This window comes from Solanum pennellii, chromosome 11 (genome assembly GCF_001406875.1).
Source record: "Solanum pennellii chromosome 11, SPENNV200".
In the NCBI taxonomy this organism is placed as follows: domain Eukaryota; kingdom Viridiplantae; phylum Streptophyta; class Magnoliopsida; order Solanales; family Solanaceae; genus Solanum; species Solanum pennellii.
Window position 1 is genome coordinate 45429688 of NC_028647.1, and position 19739 is coordinate 45449426.

A 19739-nucleotide genomic window follows, 5' to 3' on the forward strand; every position below is an offset into this window, starting at 1 on the left:
TTAATATGTCCGACTCTAGTCAAGGCTTTAGTGAGGACATCAGCCAATTGTGAATCTGTGGTAACATATTGAAGTGTGATCAGTCCTTGCTGCATCTTGGTTTTGACAAAGTCAAAATCCACCTCTATATGCTTAGTTCTCTTATGAAAAGCTAGGTTCTTAGTAATGTGCACTGTTGCGTGACTATCACAAAATACATGTATATGTAATGAACACTTCACTGAGAGCTTAGCAAGTAACCTTTCCAGCCATACTATTTCACCCACTACTTGTCTCACATCTCTGTACTCTACTTCTATTAAGGATAGTGACATTGTGGGTTGTTTCTTAGACTTCCAACTTATGGGGCTATCACCAATGAGAACCAAATAGCCACTCACAGACTTCCTTGAATTCGGACAAGAGGCCCAATCTGAGTCACAATAAGCACTGATGGTGAGGTCACATTTGTTAGGGATAAGAACTCCTAAAGTTGGCAGCTGTTGCAGATATCTGAGCACATGATAGGATGCCTTCAAATGAGGCTCTCTAGGAGATTGCATGAATTGACTAAGGTGGTAGACATTATGTGCTTTGTCGATCCTTGTGTTGGTAAGAAAATTAAGCTTGACTACTAGCTTTCTGTAGTGAGTAGGATCTGACAAAAGTGTGCTTTCTGTGAGCTTCAGTTTTTCACTGGAGTCCAATGGTGAGGTGGTGGAGCTATAATGCAGAGAATCAAACTCCTTCAAGAGATCAAGAGTGGATTTTCTTTGTCAGGTGTGGACACCATCCTGTCTGTACAATATTTCCAAACCAAGGAAGTAATGCAGTCTTCCTAAATCCTTTATTTTGAATTTCTCATGTAGGAAAGCTTTCCAAAAATTAATCTCATTTATGTCAGTACCAGTTAGGATAATATCATCAACATATACAACCACAAAGACCAGGAAGCCTCCATTCCTCTATAAAATAGTGAATAAATCGTTGTCTGAATGAGTGTAACCCTTTGAGCAAAGACTGTTGGCCAACTTGTCATACCACTGTCTACTGGCTTGTTCTAAGCCATACAATGATTTCTTCAAATTTCAAACTATGTCACTACTGTCCACTGCCAGGATTGGAAGTAATATTTGTATACTTCCTAATTCAAATCACCATGGAGGAAGGAATTATTGGCATCCAATTGGTACAAGTTCCAACCTTTCTTGACAGCCAACAAAACTAGAGTCCTGACAATGGTCATCTTTACCACATGTGATAATGTTTCATTGTAGTCTATTCCAGCTTGTTAAGTGTACCCTTCACCACTAGTCTAGCTTTGAACCTTTCTATTGTACCATCTGTCTTGTGTTTAATCTTATACACCCATTTACACCCAATAACATTTTTTCCTTTGGGCAATTTAACCAGCTCCCAAGTATCATTTGTATACAGGGCATCAAATTCTTGTGTCATTGCTAATTGCCAAGCAGGATTTAAAATTGCCTCTTCATAAGATGAAGGTTCAATATCACGTGAAACATTATGAATTAATTGCTGACTTTCAGGACATAGTGTAGTGAAACATACATGATCAGGTTGAGATATGAATGATGTGAGTGAGTGTGAGAATTAGAAACATAGTTGTGTGTGGAGAAAGATATAGGTTGGGTAAAGAGCAGGAGTAATCTTTCTAGTAGCTTGGAAGGTGAAGGGACCTAGTTGTTCTTCTAGGTGCAAAAGAAGCATCACCAAGGGCAGATACATTTGGTCCAGCAGGAGGTATAAAGATTGTAGGTTCAGTGATAGGTGCATTTTCAGTGACATGTGCATTTTCAGGTATGGGAACATGATCACTAGTGACTTCAACCAATGTGTGAGAATTCAAGCTTTCATCATCAAAAAAGTTATTTGTTTTACTAGAAATGCAAGGAAACTTATCACAAAGATGTACAAGGAATTGTAAGACATAATTAAAACTAGAACCAACAGGAGCAACAACAAAAGGAAAAACAGTTTCATGGAAAAGGACATCTCTATACATATGAATTCTCTTGGTAGCCAAATTTAAGACCTTGTAACCTTTTGTATTAATAGGGTATCCAAAGAAAATGTGGGATATTGTTCTTGGTCCAAATTTGTCCTTATGATTAAGGTAGCTGGAAAGCAAAGGCATCCAAAGCTTCTAAGGTGAGAATAGGTTGGTTTCTTTTGATATAACAGTTCATAAGGTGATACTTATGTTTTCTTTCAACTGCACCATTTTTTTTGGTTTGTAGGGACATGATTTTTGATGTATTGTGCCTTTTCTTGAAAGAAACAGGTTGCCTCAGTGCTTGACAATTCCAGGTCATTATCATATTGATGGTTTCCAATTTGGTATGAAACTGGTTTTTGTGAGGGATATGAAGGCTTTTATAGTATAAAGTGCATTGATTTTGCACCTATGAAGTTGTGTCTGTGTTGACCTACTGTAATCATCCACCATGGTTAGGAAGTAGTCATAGCCATCATGCATTGGTGCAAGGTATGGTCCACATAAATCAATGTGAAGCAGCTCAAATATTGAACTGGTTGGTGTTATACTTTCTGGGAGTGGCATTCTAGTTTGTCTGTTGATTGGACATATTGTACAAATGAAAGGTTGTTTGTTGGAAAAATCTAGAGGAATGGTAGATATGCTTCTCATCTTTACAGGAGGCACATGTCTTTATCTAGCATGTTGTTGCGTCCAAAACAACACGCAAGTGCACACAGTCATTTAAATAGTACAACGACTCTTTCGAGCCGGATTATAAAACCCAAAGGACTTCAATCAGCAAATAAAAATTCTTTTACATCTAAATCAAATTTAATCAATCATAAAATACTTTAAGAAATTCGTTTATCACTACTTACTACTAATTAGACGCTATAAAAAATTAATTACGTTAATGTAACACTTTGAAAATCCAAGACGTGTCTTAAAGCCACATAGGTGTCATGAGGTCTAAGTACTGTTTTTAAGTCCATTTTAATGAATATAGGTCATTTAGGAAGTTTAAGAACCAAAATGTCCAAGAACGTCGACGTCCGGAAGTTGGTTCAAAGAGGTACTAGCGTGCCTTAGCCTATTTGACTAGCTTTTAGGAGTCAAAAATTTATGAAAAGTGGTCAAAGGATAGCTAATAGGTGTTTGAGTTATTTCATGGTCGAAACGTCCGGGTACGAACCCCAAGGACCAACTAAGGGCCCTTGAGGAGGACCCCTGCAATTTGAGGCAACACTGCCTGAGCAGTGTGCATCGACGCCACAGGCTACTCTCCGTGAGTGGACTGACGGGGCGTTGATACCACCGTTGTCCCACACTTAGACAATTTGAGGAAGCCCCTCGCCTGTACAATCTCTGAACTTACCTACGAAGTGCAGGACGGGGGAGGGAGGGGGGCAGTCCGTTGACTCACAGACGGCCCGTTGGTGGGGTTCTATTAGTGAGGGTATTGAGTTTGCTGCACATTTTAAATTAAGTTCATTTAATTAATTAAGTAGTTTAGTGGTTAGTGTGGAATTAAGGGAAGATTAATTGACTAATTTAACTCCCATATAAAGGCCCCACCTCAATTAATCTAATTACAACTCTCAATACAAACTCTCTTCCTTCTCTCTTCTTTCTCTCTCCACTTGAACTCACCATTGAAAACTAGCAAGGAAAGGGATTTGGGGGCTGGAAAGGGACGAATTCACCATCAATTCTTCATCAAACGTTAAGGTACGGGATCTAATTCACCTTGAGACTCTTTCCTCAAAGGGTTCTTTCAAAATGGATTTCAAAAGTTGAGTTTTCATGTGGATTTCATCCAATTACGAAATTGATGTTGTATATTGAGTTGTTTATGGTTTCTTTAGGATATAATGAATAGATTAACATGTAGAACTAGATTATGATTAATTATAATATTTTGGTTCAAATTGAAGAATGTGATCTTTAACCCCTAACCCTAACATTGATCTTGATGTAAATTGGGTTGTGATTGATTCAATTGTCTTGCTTATAGGTTATATCACTATTAAATTATGTAGTCAAAATAATCTTTAACAAATTGGAGTGAATTGTAGCCTTTCATGCTAGTCTTGAGAATATGATCTAGGTTAGAAGGTGCATTGACCTAAGCATTTTATTTTAAGTTATGATCTAGTATTGAATTGTGCTATAGTGTTTATTCTAGTCTTGTTATCATGTTGAATATTGAATTATGATGTTAAACATCTAAATTCGATGGTATTGAGGGTTTATGGTAAGTCCTTAATGACGAACTATGAGGAAGACTTGGTAACTCATAAAATCTCTATCTTTACTTCCAATTGTGATTAATTGTGGTTAAGTCATGATGTTATATTGGAGTATGCCTTGTATTAGGATCGATATGATGGTGTGATGTTGAATTGAAATGTCTTGACATTGGTTGTGAGGTTGTTAAGATGTAAAGGTTATAAGGGTGGTGATGTATACCAATGTGCCTTATTATGAAATGATATGTAATGTGTTAACTTCACTTATATGAATTATGATGAAAGGACTTATACTCATACAATTATTACTGAGTTATTGATGATGATGATTATACAAGGGTTATACTATGACCTAAAGTAAGCTACGATTGATAATTAAAGGCTTAAATACATTTCAAAAAGGGACTCTAGCTTAGCACCGAGTGATCTAGATTGCGGAGTGTCCCTTCCCACATAGGGAAGGTAGGAGCACTATATTGATCTTGATATTGGAGACTATAATGCATGAGGCATAAAGAGGGTCCCAACTATATCTCCTAGTTCTTGAACTATGTTGCCCCCATAGGAATACTAGCTAGTGGATCCACGTAGTTGCTATGTTTCATGTTTCAATACTACCTTGGCAACTAGTCTGCCTTCTTTTGGTGAAGGGTTTTATGACACTGAATTCCACACTAACTCATGTGGTCTATGTCTATTAGGTCAAGATGTTCCCAAAAGGTAAAATTAATTAAAGGATTTGAACTCTAAATTGGATAACCTAAGGGGTCTAGCTTAGTCTAGGTATGGGTATGAGACTCTACTGAAGCATTGAACTAGTTAGACTTGAGGGTAGTCTTAGGAGGATGTTATTATATATGTTTATGTTTTGATGATATATGATATGTACATGATGAACTTGCACATTGTTGATAATATGTTGGTTAGTTACTTATGAGTATGCATTGGGTTATATTTTTAACATAAGATGAAATGTATATCTAAATGTTATATTATGTGAAACTAGACATTGGTTATGGTTTCTTGTTGAGGCTACTTGATTGAGTAAGGTTACGGGTATTTGCTTGGTCATTGCACTTGTTGACTTGATAAGGATTCATGAGTAGTTGTCTTTCTTATTATGGTATAATCGACTCTTATTCATTCTTGTGAAGTTATTTCTTGATGATAGGGTTGTAGTAAATCATGGGTTCAAGTATGTTGGGATACGTATTACTTGTTTAAGTTAGTTAGCATGTTGGGTGGGTTGATATGACGTGCTTGACTTCGCATTAGACTTTTAAAAGGGTAAATTGGCATATTTTGAAAAAATGTCCCTTTTTAGCATATTTTGATATTATATGTGCATATGGTCTCATACTTAGTACATGTGGAGTACTAACCCCATTTTCTTCCCTTTTCCTAAACATTTTAGGTTTCGGTCGTTGAAGGATCATTCGGGAAGACTTGAAGAAGGTTTGGATATTCTCTATCATCCAAGTGGGTAGGTCCTCACTTTCTGAGGGCGATGCCAATATCTTGCCTATGAAGTTTCTTTGTTTTTCTAAGACTTTTATGTTCATTCCACTTTCATTTTGTACGATTTGTATAAGCATATATGTGGCTTCTTTACATTTGATGTAGGGCTATGCCCATATTGTGATAATCGTTTAGATGGTCGGAGATGAGAAAAAATTTGAGACTATCTTTCTATTTTATATATATGAATGTGCAATAAATGTAGAAGGCTATGTAACCTTCCTATACAAAAGGTCTATGTGTTCTCGATACGACTATATTATGTGTATTTATAGGTCTATGTAAACCTCCAAGTAGATGTAATGAAAATTTTTAAATTTTTCCATATTTTGAACCTATGAATGTAATGACATAAGACTAAGGGTATAGTCTTAGTACTCAAAGATGATGATGATGTCGGTTACGTCTAGGGGGTAAACCCGGATGTGACAAACTTAGTATTAGAGCATGAGGTTGAATATCATTGAGTTATGTCTCTCTCTCTCTACCACGTCTATATAAGTTTGTATTCATAATTGTGAAGCGCGCCACACTTATGAATAGGAACCTATGTGATGCCTAGGAATCACTCTCTTTCTTGGAAATCATATATCATGTCGATAGAGTATACTTATGGTGTGCTTTGCATCTAATCCTATTGTTGTGCTTATAGGAAGATTTAACACTCAAAGAAATGCGGCTCGGAGACTTGAAGAGGAAATTGCCAATGCAGGAGCTCCTCCCCATGGTGATCAAGTTCCTGCACTTGAAGAAGATGCTAACATGGAACATGAACCGATCAATCCTCCTCCTTTGACGGATGGGAATATATGGACCGCTCTTCTCCAAATGGCCCAAGCTATTACTACTCAAGCACAAGCGGCCACGACTCAAACCCAAGCTATGACGGCTCAAGCAAATCGGGAGGTTGTGCCCCGTCCTCATCAACAAGTCACTACTGTGGCTTCCTGCCTAAGGGACTTCACTCGGATGAACCCTCCTACTTTTTTTGGGTCTAAGGTTGATTTAACCCCCAAGAATTCATCGATGAAGTCTCTAAAATACTTTTGGCTATGGGGTTGTCCACAAGTGAGAAGGCCGAGTCTGCCACCTATCAACTCAAGGATGTGTCACAAGCATGGTTTGTGCAATGGAGGGATAATAGGCCCTTGAGAGGTGGTCCTTTGACTAAGAAGATCTTCAAGAAGGCATTTCTTGATCATTTTTTCCCTACAGAGATGAGGGAGGCAAAAGTGGTGGAGTTCATCAACCTTCTCCAAGGAGGTATGAGTGTTCATGAATACTACTTTAATTTCACTAAGTTGTCAAAATATGCTCCTTCTTTGGTTTTCGATCCTAAAGATGAAATGAGACGCTTTGTGATGGGGGCATCTGATGGTTTGCAAGAGGAGTGTCATTCGGCTATGCTACACGACAATATGTAACATTTCTCGTCTTATGGTGCATGCCAAACATGTAGAAGAGGCAAGGGCTAGGAGGAAGAGTAATGATGCTAAGAGGGCAAGATATTTTGATGGAGGTTTTTCAAAGAATAGGCTTGAGATACAAGACAAGCCTAGATTTAAGAAGCGGGTTTCAAGTTAAGTCCCTTCCAAGTTTCCAACAGCTAATGGTGATAGGGTGTCTAACCCTAAATCCAATAAGGGGAAAGGTACTAATTCACCAACCGAGAAGCCAACTTGTGGAAAGTGCGGCAAGAAGCACTATGGTGATTGCCTTAAGGGGACGGATAATTACGTTGGTTGTGGTAAAGTGGGCATAAGGTTAGGGATTGCCCAAATGTGAGGGGTCAAGACAAGGGTATTGGTCAAGCTCAACAAGTGGTTCTAGTGATGATCCAAGAAGAACCGCTTCTATACTCTCCGCTCTAGGGGTTAGCAAGAGACTTCTACCAATGTGGTGACCGGTATGTTAAAAGTCTTCTATATTGATGTATATGCCTTACTTGATCCCAACGCTACTTTATCCTTTGTTACTCCTCTAGTAGCCAAAAAGTTTGACATTTTACCCGATATTCTGCATGAATCTTTTTTAGTGTCTACTTCGGTGGGTGAGTCGGTTTTTGCAAAAAGAGTGTACAAAAATTGTCCTATAATGTTGCCCAATAGAGTTTCTTATGTTGAACTAGTAGAACTTGATATGTTTGATATTATATTGGGTATGGATTGGTTGCATGTATGTTTTGCCACTATTGATTGTTAGACAAGAGTAGTGAGGTTTAACTTCCCAAATGAACCCGTTGTTGAGTGGAAGGGGGGAAATTCTATTCCTATAGGTCTTATCATCTCTTGTCTAAAAGCATGCAAAATGATCTCAAAGGGATGTTTATATCACATGGAGTCCAAGATCTTGGACTCCAAAATTCCTCCCATTGAGTCGGTAGCCGTAGTGAGTGAGTTTTCGGAGGTCTTTCCTAATGACCTTCCCGGTATTCCTCCCAAACGGGAAATTGACTTTGGCATTAATTTGCTACCGGATACAAATCCCATTTCAATTCCTCCTTATAGGATGGCTCCGGCCGAATCGAAGGAGTTGAAGGCTCAACTCAAGGATTTACTAGATAAGGGTTTTATAAGGCCTAATATTTCTCCATGGGGTGCTCCGGTTTTGTTTGTAAATAAGAAGAATGGATCCTTGAGAATGTGTATTGATTACCTTAAACTCAATAAGGTCACCATTAAGAATAAGCATCCTCTCCCTCGGATTGACGACTTGTTTGATCAACTCCAAGGGGCGAGCTACTTTTCGAAAATTGACTTGAGACCGGGGCATCACCAACTTACGGTGAGAGGTGAGGATGTACCAAAGATGGACTTTCGGACTAGGTATGGGCACTATGAGTTCTTGGTAATGTCTTTCGGTCTCACTAATGCTTCGGCGGCGTTTATGAACCTAATGAATAGGGTGTTTTGAAATTACCTAGATTCATTTGTCATTGTCTTTATTGATAACATCTTGGTATATTCTAAGAATGAGTGTGATCACATGGGTCATTTGAGTGTGGTATTGCAAACCCTTAAAGAACATCAATTGTTTGCCAAATATATCCAGTGTGAGTTTTGGTTGAGCTCCGTGACATTTCTTAGGCACATCATCTCTATTGAAGGAGTTGAGGTGGACCCAAGGAAAATGAAGGCGGTGAAGAATCGGCCTAGACCATTGAATCCGACAGATATTAGGAGTTTCTTGGGTCTAGAGAGTTATTATCGGAGGTTCTGGATGGTTTTGCATCCATTGCATCTCCTTTGACTACTTTGACCCAAAAGAGTAAGAAATTTGAGTGGTCGGAGGCATGTGAGAAAAGTTTTCAATTGTTGAAAGATAGGCTTACTTCCGCTCCGGTGTTGACCTTACCAGAGGGTACAAAGGGGTTTGTTGTGTATTGTGATGCATCCCGTGTGGGTTTAGGGTGTGTGCTTATGTAACATGGGAAGGTGATAGCCTATGCTTCTAGACAACTTAAGGTACATGAGAGAAGCTATCTCACTCATGACCTTGAGTTAGTGGCCGTGGTGTTTGCTTTGAAATATGGAGGCACTACTTGTATGGCGTTCATGTTGATGTCTTTACTGACCATAAGAGTCTCCAATATGTGTTTACCCAATAAGAGTTGAAACTCTGACAAAGAAGGTGGTTAGAGTTGTGGAAAGATTATGATATGATTGTCCTCTATCACCCTGGCAAGGCTAATGTGGTGGCGGATTCCCTAAGTCGTATAACTATGGGTAGTGTATCCCATATTGACGAATCCAAGAAGGACCTAGCGAAGAAAGTTCATAGGTTGGCTAGGTTGGGGTGAGGTTTGAAGATTCTTTGGATGGTGGTTTCACGGTTAGTAACAACTCCGAGTCATCATTATTAGTTGAGGTGAAGTCCAAACAACACCTCGACAAATCATTGATGGAGTTCAAAGAATCATTCCTTGGCAAACTTAACGAGACATTCTCCCTGAGGGGATGGTATTTTAAGGTGCCAAGGGAGACGATGTGTTCCCAATGTGGATGGGTTGAGGGATCGGATCCTTGAAGAAGCCCATGGGTCCCGCTACTCCATTCATCCGGGTTCGACAAAAATGTACCATGACCTAAGGGAGATATAATGGTGGGAAGGTTTGAAGAGAGACATAGCGGAGTTTGTCGCTAAGTGTCCAAACTGCCAACAAGTAAAGGCCGAACACCAAAAGTTGGGTGTCTTACTATAAGAGATCCAAATTCCGAATTGGAAGTGGGAAGACATCAATATGGACTTTGTAGTGGGTTTACCTCAGACTTAAAGGTCATATGATTCTATATGGGTGGTTGTGGATAGGTTGACTAAGTCCGCTCGCTTTATTCCCGTCAATTCTACTTATTCGGCGGAAGATTATGCTAGGATATTTATAGATGAGATTCTGTGTCGCAATGGTATTTCGTTATCCATCATATCGGATCGGGGTGCACAATTCACATCTAGGTTTTTGAGGTCTTTCCAAAAAGAGTTGGTAACTAAGGTGAAGTTCAGTACTGCTTTTCATCCCCAGATGGATGGTCAAGTGAAACACACTATTCAAACCCTTGAGGATATGCTTAGGTCTTGCATTATTGATTTTAAAGGGAATTAGGATAGACATTTGCCTTTGGTTGAGTTTGCTTATAATAATATCTTTCATTTATCCATCTCCATGGCTCCCTATGAAGCGTTGTGTGATAGGAGGTGTAGGTTTCCTATAGGGTGGTTTGAAGTGGGTGAGCCTTCGCTTCTTGGTCCTGGTTTGATTTATAAGACCTTAGAGAAGGTTCATATCATAAGGAACCAATTGCAAATGGCCTATAGTTGGAAAAAGTCTTATGTCAATTATAGGAGGAGAGATTTGGATTTGAAAAGGGTACTAAGGTGTATTTGAAAATTTCACCACTGAAAAGGGTGGTTAGATTTGGCAAGAAAGGGAAATTGAGTCCTCGTTATGTGGTTCCCTATGAAATTTTGCAAAGGTTTGGTAAGGTGGCCTATGAATTGAAACTCCCTAGTGAATTGGATTCAGTTCATCCGGTTTTCCATGTTTCTATTTTGAAGAAGTGTATCGGTGACCCCGAGCCCATTCTTCCTATTGAGGGTCTTGGCGTCAAGGATAACCTCTCTTATGAGGAAGTTTCGGTTCAAATTCTTGATAGGAAAGTCAAGATGTTAAGGAACAAAGAGGTGGTTTCCGTAAAAGTGTTATGAAAAATCACCTAGTTGAGGGTGCAACATGGGAAGTCGAGGCCGACATGAAGCCCCGTTACCCTCATATTTTTTATAATTGAGGTTAGTCATTATTTTTAATAATATAAATATGACTAAGACCTGAAGTTTCTTGATTTTTGGGTGAAGTTTTGCAACATATGCATTTTTTAATATTTTAAGTGGAGTTATAGTGAATAATGCCTTTGGACTTGAAATTTTGCTTTTTCTTGTTTTGAGTTATGTTGTGCATTTTGATATGATGAGTCTATGAAATTATGTAGCATGTTTATAAGTTGAACTTATGCTAATTGACTCTCGTAATGTATGTTGAGCTCGTGTGTGTTGTGAGAAGGAATTACCTCATGATGAAGTATTTTGAGCCTTATGTATGGTAATTGGATTTTTAGAATTGCCTTGTTAAAATGATATGATTTATGTTGATGTTATATTGTTTATTGGTTGGGCTGCTAGTCTTGAGTCTATCCTCCCTTCAAAAGAATTTTAGTGTCATTCGGGGACGAATGTTCCTAAGGGGGGATAATGTAACACTTTGAAAATCAAAGACGAGTCGTAAAGCCTAAAGTAGGTGTCATGAGGTCTAAGTACTATTTTAAGTCCATTTTAATGAATATAGGTTATTTAGGAAGTTTAAGAACCAAAACATCCAAGAACGTCCATGACGTTCGAAAGTTGGTTCAAAGAGGTACTAGCGTGCCTTAGCCTATTTGACTAGCTTTTAGGAGTCGGTAATTTATGAAAAGTGGTAAAAGGGTTGATAATAGGTGTTTGAGTTGTTTCATGGTCGAAACATCCGGGTAAGACTCCCCAAGGACCAACCAAGGGCCCTTGAGGAGGACCCTTGCAGTTTGAGGCAACATTGCATGAGCAGTGTGCATCGACGCCAAATGCTACGCTCCGTGTGTGGACTGATGGGGCGTTGATGCCACCGTTGTCCCACACTTAGAAAATTTGAGTAAGCCCCTCGCCTGCACAATCTCTGAACTTACCTACGAAGTGCAGGATGGAGGGGGAGGCAGTCTGTTAACTCACAGAAGGCCCTTTGGCGGGGTTCCATCTGTGAGGGTCTTGAGTTTGCTCACGTTTTCAATTAAGTTCATTTAATTAATTAAGTGGTTTAGTGGTTAATTAGGGATTCAAGGAAGACTATATGACTAATTTAACTACCATATAAAAGCCCCAACCCCAATTAATCTAATATCAACTCTCTATACAAGCGTTCTTCCTTCTCTTTTCTTTTTGTCTCGACTTGAACTCACTGTTGAAGACTAGCAAGGAAAGGGGTTTGGGGGCTGGAAATGGAAGAATTCACCATCAATTCTTCATCAAACGTTAATGTATGAGATCTAATTCACCTTAGAGACTCTTTCCTCAAAGGGTTCCTTCAAAATGGATTTCAAAAGTTGAGTTTTCATGTGGATTTCATCCAATTACGAAATAGATGTTGTGAATTGAGTTGTTTATGGTTTCTTTAGGATATAATGAACAAATTAACATGTAAGTGAACTTGATTATGATTAATTATAATATTTTGGTACAAATTGAAGAATGTGATCTTTAACCCCTAACCCTAAGATTGATCTTGATGTAGATTGGGTTGTGATTGATTCAATTGTCTTGCTTATGGGTTATATCACTATTAAATGATGCAGTCAAAATAATCATTAGCAAATTGGAGTGAATTGTAGTCTTTCATGCTAGTCTTGAGAATATGATCAAGGTTAGAAGGTGCATTGACCTAAGCATTTTATTTTAAGTTATGATCTAGTATTGAATTGTGCTATAGTGTTTATTCTAGTCTTGTTATCATGTTGAATATTGAATTATGATGTTAAACATCTAAATTGGATGGAATTGAGGGTTTATGGTAATTCCTTGATGATGAACTATGATAAGACTTGGTAAGTCTTACAATCTCTATATTTACTTCCACTTGTGATTAATTGTGGTTAAGTCATGATGTTATATTGGAGTATGCCTTGTATTAGGATTGATAGGGTGTTATGATGTTGAATTGAAATGTCTTGACTATGGTTGTGAGGTTGCTAAGATGTAAAGGTTATAAGGGTAGTAATGTATACCAATGTGCCTTATTATGAAATGATATATAATGTGTTAGCCTCACTTATATGAATTATGATGAAAGGACTTATACTCATATAATTATTATTGAGCTATTGATGATGATGATCATACAAGGGGTAGACTCTATGACCTAAACTAAGCTATGATTTATAATTAAAGGCTTAAATACATTTCAAAAAGGGACTCTAGCTTAGCACCGAGTGAACTAGATTGAGGAGTGTCCCTTCCCACATAGGGAAGGTAGGAGCACTACATTATTCTTGAGATTGGACACTATAATGCATGGCGCATAAGAGGGTCCCAACTATATCTCTAAGTTCTTGAACTATGTTGCCCCTATACGAATACAAGCTAGTGGATCCACGTAGTTGCTATGTTTCATGTTTTAGTACTACCTTGATAAGTAGTCATCCTTCTTTCGGTGTAGGGTTTTATGACACGGATTCCTCACTAGCTCATGTGGTCTATGTCGGTTAGGGAAAGATGTTCCCAAAAGGTAAAATTAATTAAAGGATTTGAACTCTAAATTGGATAACCTAAGGGGTCTAGCTTAGTCTAGGTAGGGGTATGAGACTCTACTGAAGCATTGCACTAGTTAGACTTGAGGGGAGTCTTAGGAGGATGTTATTATATATGTTTATGTTTTGATGATATATGATATGTACATGATGAACTTGCACATTGTTGATAATATGTTGGTTAGTTCACTTATGAGTATGCATTGGGTTATATTGTTAACATAAGATGAAATGTATATCTAAATGTTATATTATGTGAATTTAGACATTGGTTATGGTTTCTTGTTGAGGATACTTGATTGAGTAAGGTTACGGGTCTTTGCTTGGTAATTGCACTTGTTGACTTGATAAGGATTCATGAGTAGTTGTCTTTCTTATTATGGTATAATAGACTCTTATTCATTCTTGTGAAGTTATTTCTTGATGATAGGGTTGTAGTAAATCATGGGTTCAAGTATGTTGGGATACGTATTACTTGTTTGAGTTAGTAAGCATGTTGGGTGGGTTGATATGACGTGCTTGACTTCGCATTAGACTTTTAAAAGGGTAAATTGGCATATTTTGAAAAAATGTCCCTTAGCATATTTTGATATTATATGTGCATATGGTCTCATACTTAGTACATGTGGAGTACTGACTCCATTTTCTTCCTATTCCCAAACATTTTAGGTTCCAGTTGTTGAAGGCTTATTCGGGACGACTTAAAGAAGGCTTGGATATTCTCTATCATCCAAGTGGGTAGGTCCTCACTTTCCGAGGACTATACTAATATCTTGACTCTGAAGTTTCTTTGTTTTTCTAAGACTTTTATGTTCATTCCACTTTCATTTTGTACAACTTGTATAAGCCTATATATGGCTTCTTTACATTTGATGTAGGGATATGCCCATATTGTGATAATCGTTTAGATGGTATGAAATGAGACTATCTTTCTATTTTATATATATGAATGTGAAATAAAAGTAGAAGGCTATGTAACCTTCCTATACAAAGGGTCTATGTATACTCGACTCTACTACACTTCCTCTAATGGAAATTAAGTTGTGACCACAACAACTACCATAGCTTTACCACAACATGACACTATTATGCATTCATTAGGTTAACTCGAGCAAGATAATATTCAACAATAGACTCTTATAACACAACAAACGCATGTGCAACTTTTGGATTCATAAATATATCAGTTATCAGACCTCATTAAACATTTACCCACACCACAAATGAACACCCTAATTTACTCATACATAACATTTTCATACCAAATGGGTGTGGAAAGCAAATTTCGCTCACACTCTTGAAAGAATTCACATGCCACAACCAACGAACCATAGGCTTGCCCTTAGTGCACTGCCTCACTACTTTTTAGAATACGGAAGTTCAAGATCAATTAGGTCTTTAAGGGTTGTAATTCAGGATAGGGTCCGGGTAGGAACTATATTGAACCTTCTTTTAACAACCCCTATCTAACGCTCCTTTTCTTGGAACCATTTGGCCCCTTGTTGCAAAGCATTTACATTCACCTCTTCCCACCATTTTCATTTTCAATCCATTCATCAAGGTTTATTTATTTATTTATATTTCTTTTTTTCTTCTTTTTCATTTCTTTTTTTTCCTAATACATTTACGAGCCAACTTATGTTGGGGCTTGCCACTCAACTTCCGCTTCCTTCATTATTGTTCACACAAAGCGCTTAGGATCTTTTGGATCAAATTTATAGGCTAGAGAAAGAATGGGTATTAGATTCAAAATAGGCTACCAATGAACAAGTTCAAGACTCGAAGGGGTTAACTAAGTATATACATCAAGCTGGATACAGGAAGGAAAAATCAGGGCTATCAAAGAATTGCCTATATCATTTCTCAAATTTCCTTGTTCTTTTTTTTGCTATGCGGACACACTGGGAAAGTTTTGGACCTCAATTAATAGCAAGGGATGCACAAATATTACACACTTGGCATATATTCAACACAAAACTGGGTCATTGTATACTATTTCCCAATCAATGACATAAATTCATTTTAAGCACATGCCAATTAAAGTCACATAAAAGGGCCTAGATGTCTCTAACACGAAGTTAACCAATGTTTTATACTTCCAATAAAATACAAAGTAGTTGTGCAGCCTTATCCAAAAGTCAACCCTACATACCCAAATGACAAAAGTTGCCCTTAAGATGGTCGTCACCCATCTATTGTAGGGCGGCTTGACTCAACTATGACACAAACTCAATCCTAAGAAAGAAAAAAAATTCAACGGGACTTTCCTTGGCTAAAGAACCAAAAACAACTACCAAGGAACCCAAAACAAAATAAGAAACACAACCAAAAACTAATTAAAGATACGTAGTCTCCCACCTCACGCTTAAAACACAACACTGTCTGCAGTGCGACAGAATCCAAAAATAAAGGAAAGTAGGGCGGGTAAACTTCCCTAATCATTCATCCATGTCGGCATCACCGTCGGTGCCCTCAAGAGCCAAAAGTTCTCCCTCCTCAGCATCAGAATTGGATTCACTATCCAACGCAGTACGTCTCTTGTCCTCATCAGTTGGGACATCATCCCATACTGTCTCCAGAAATGCAGGTTCGAGTCCCAGCAGGCCTTAACATGTTCATTTAGGGGGTATTTCGATTCCACTTCATCCAGCTGCTCTAAAGTCGAAACTCAGCATCTATTTCTAAACCAAACATGCACGTCATTATCATATCATCCATCCCAGTCCTCTCTGCTGTAGTCAGGGTGGGTCCATGCACGTTCTACGACCCCTTTGACACGTAAAGGGGCGTGGTGAAAAATGGTGCCATGTAGTCCACGCTCTCCTCTAGAACGCCAGCTCGCCTGCATAAAATAGTGATTAGTCCCCAAAAGCATACCTTCTACCTCGATAAACTTTGGCCTTGCGCATGGATGATTTTAGCACCGCTTCTACATTGATAGGTAGGTCCTTTATTAGCGCATAGGCCAAGCAAACTCGGTATATCTTCACCTCAGTAAAATGAAACCTATGTATCAAGCAATTCATGACAATTTTTAGCCATACACGGGCTTCCCGATTCATATGAGCATAAGGATATGACTGAAGATAGCCACAATGTCTATGTCGAAGCCACTCTTCAGTCGAATGTGCCCCACATAAAACATGTCAAATTTGATGATACAAAGGACTGATATTGATCCCCGAGAGAACATCAGAAGGGGAATCTGTAGTCCTTAATATTTGATTGATCACTGAAGGTGTCAGAGGCCCCTCCACTCCTTGTACTGTCACAAAGTGAGACATGGTATCAGGCTTCCAATTTGCATAAAATTCCCGCACCATGCTAACATTGCATTCTGATGGATCCTGAAAGATGAAACCCATGTGCATCTCTTGTAGGCAACACATAATGTGTGGGAAACCCCTCTCTAAATTGATATCCTCAATCACCACATCGGAGAAGTAGTTGGCTTCCATTAGTGATTTGTACCCTTATTGTCCTGTAACGTGACTGCCTTGGCCCCATAGCGCTGAGTTTGTCCTCTTCGGATTGTGAGTGCCAGGGCAATAGTGACGCCCGTCCTGACTCTTTTTCGACTGCTAGACGCCACCGCTTTGCTCGACCTTTGTGTGCTAAACATGTTAACTGGCAATAAGACATAATTCATATCAGTTATTGAGATTCAACAATGGAGGGCCACCACACACTTACTTTCGAGTACAACTTCACAAACAACACGGTACTCAGACTTCCCATTGTCATCTACAACATATAATTCACATAATGTGTTCTCATCCTAAACATACAACCCCAACAACTTAGGTTCTACTAGAATTCAAACTAATAAACACTATTTTACTTCAATCACGTAGTTTCTACTTAAGATTTCACAACTCCCAACTTTATTAAATTCCCCACAAAAATTCTACTCATTATAATAATACCATTTAATCCCAACAGATTTGACAAGCAACAATAACAACAAAGAAGCAGAAAATCACCAATAGGTAATACTTTAAACACATCACAGTAATTCATCCACCACCCATATCAAAATTAGCCCAAATTTTTGTGAACAATCAAAAAGAAAGAAGCAAAATAGTAGGACACATACCTTGGGATTTAAAAGAGAATGTGGGTCGGGGTTTTACCCGGGTAAAACCCGACTTTTTAAATGAAAAGTTATGAAAAACTTACCAGGTTCACAAAAAGCGGAGCTATCGCTGACATACCTTGTCATTTTTTGACTTCGAGGCATAGAAGAAGTAACGAATGGAGGGAACATGTCCACAATGCGGTGAGGTCGCGGACTCCCCTAGAATTTCAACCCTGCAATTTCAATTCAAAATGAATTAAGTCTGAAATACGGAGCTATCGAGAGTTGCCTTGGCACCCTTTTTCCAATTTTCTCCTGGGCATCATTTGTATTGTCGGAGTAGGTACGCGACGCAATACAGCCGCGGACTCTACTAGTTATGGCCAAAATTCTCCCTCACCTCTTTTTTTTTTTTTACAAATTACAAATATTATGAAAAATGGAACATCATACAAGTAAAATTAAACTAAACTAACCTATTAAAAATAAATACAATGCAAAAATTGTTGAAATCACAAGGTCTCTGGTTGCCTTCCCAGTAACCCTTGATTTAAAGTTGCAACACGACTCAACTTCCTCTCATTCATTGCTCAATTCCAGATTTTCTACTTCTCGATCCACCTCTTATCTGAAGTAATATTTCACCCTTTGTCCATTCACAATGAACGTATATCGTTTGCCCTCATTCAATAGCTCTACATCGGCGTGCTTGGTCATGCGTACCGCATTCACTGGAAGGTGACACGCTTTTCCAAACTCTAAATGATAGAGAGAGGTCCTTATTGGTGTCTTATAAGTTATCCTGTATGCCTATAATGCATCATCGAGCTTTATTGACCAATCTTTCCTTTGGGCATTCATTGTTTTCTTTAGAATCTGCTTCACTTCTCGATTTGACACCTCTACCTGACCACTGGTTTGAGGTTGGTATGATGTAGCGACCTTGTGCATTACTCCATATTTAGATAAAATTTTCTTCACGAATTGATTTAAGAAATGCGTTCCTCCATCACTGATTATGGCTCTAGAAGTTCCAAACCGAGTCAAAATGTGTTTTTTAGAAATTTCAACACCACTTTAGCATCATTAGTCGGCAAAGCTATTGCCTCAACCCATTTTGCCACATAGTCCACAACCACAAGTATGTACTGATTTCCATTCGATGGAGGGAATGACCTCATGAAATTGATCCCCCGACATCAAATATTTAAACCTCCAAGATGTTGTGCAAAATATCTCATGTTGTCTAGAAATAGACCCCATCCTTTGACATTGATCGTAATTTTTCACATAACCTTCAGCATCTCTAAACAAAGTAGGCCAGAAAAACCCCGATTGGAGCACCTTAGGTGCAGTGCGCTCACCTCCATGGTGACCCCATATGCAGACGAGTGGCAACTATCCATCACTTGTTTCATCACAGACTCAGGCACACACCTCCTCATCATTTTGTCCAGCCTTTTTTTGAAGAGATAAGGCTCATCTCATATGTAGAACCGAGCATTATAAATCAACCTCTTCTTTTGGTGTGTGGTTGCACATGGTGGAAACAATTCGCTAACCAAATAATTAATGTTGTCTGCATACCATGGTATTTCGAGCAACTCTAGCACCAATAGTTGTTCATCAGGGAAATGCTCCCTAATCTGAACTTGCTCCCCCTTATGTGACAAACTCTCCAATGTTGATAGGTGGTCTGCAATCTAAATTTTTCAGAACCTCTTCGGTCCTTGATCTTGATGTCGAACTCTTACAGCAATAGAATCCACCTAATTAACCGCAACTTTGCATCTTTCTTGTTGAACAAGTACCTGATAGCAGCATGGCCAGTATAAACAACAACTTTAGTACCTACCAGGTAAGATCTAAAATTGTCAAAAGCATAGACCAAGGCTAGCATTCCTTTTTCAGTGCTCCAAATTTGGGGAAGTTAGTGAAGCTTCTATGAGCTTCATTTTCAAAACCTCGAAAACTTTCATGCATTTCTTATCAAATAAAAATTTTATCTCCTTCTCTAGGAGACTGGACACGGGTCTTGAAATCTTAGAGAAATCCTTGATGAATCTTCTGTGGAAACCAACATGACCTAA